Source organism: Neophocaena asiaeorientalis, unplaced genomic scaffold (assembly GCF_003031525.2).
Source record: "Neophocaena asiaeorientalis asiaeorientalis breed wild unplaced genomic scaffold, Neophocaena_asiaeorientalis_V1.1 scaffold319, whole genome shotgun sequence".
Lineage (NCBI taxonomy): Eukaryota > Metazoa > Chordata > Mammalia > Artiodactyla > Phocoenidae > Neophocaena > Neophocaena asiaeorientalis.
The window spans coordinates 561,657-562,327 of record NW_020174103.1 but is presented as its reverse complement, the minus strand read 5'-3'; positions in this window follow the sequence as shown (position 1 = coordinate 562,327).

Genomic DNA, 671 nt, shown 5'->3' with positions numbered 1-671 from the left:
TCCCAACACCTCCCCACTCAAGACCAGTGCTCTTCTAATGATGTAAGGATATGTTTACACTTTTCAGTTTGAATCACTTTAGCTGCTTCAATAATTTTGTGCCCTGCATGTCTTTAAACAACTGAACTCCATTTCAGTGCTTAACCTGTACTACCCATTTACTGACAACTGACTGACTTACTGAGTTATCTGTGACATCTCCCCTAATTTACCACCTTCTATCTTTTCTTCTTTATTAGACTGTTGTATATAAGTGTTCTAACCTTGCAAACTGCCTCAGAATATTTATTTATTTTTTTGTTCATACATTGTAAAAAAAAATTGAAGTATAGCTGATTTACAATGTTGTGCTAGTTTCAGGTGTACAGCAAAATGATTCAGATTTTTTTAACTCTCCAAGAAATTTATTTTAGCATATGCCATAGATTGATATAATTGATATAATAATTCCATATAAAGAGAAACCATTGCAGAAATAACTAAGGTGGGGCCCTAACAAGGAAATAAAGGAAAGGTCATAAAGAAATTCTTCCATATGAAGACTTTGGATCTGCATCATTTATTCAAAATATAAAACCTTAATATGAGAAGCAAAGAGAAAAACAGCAAAAAAAACAATAAAACAGAAGCTTGGCATATGTAGTATAAATGTATGGGCTAAGTTATAACAT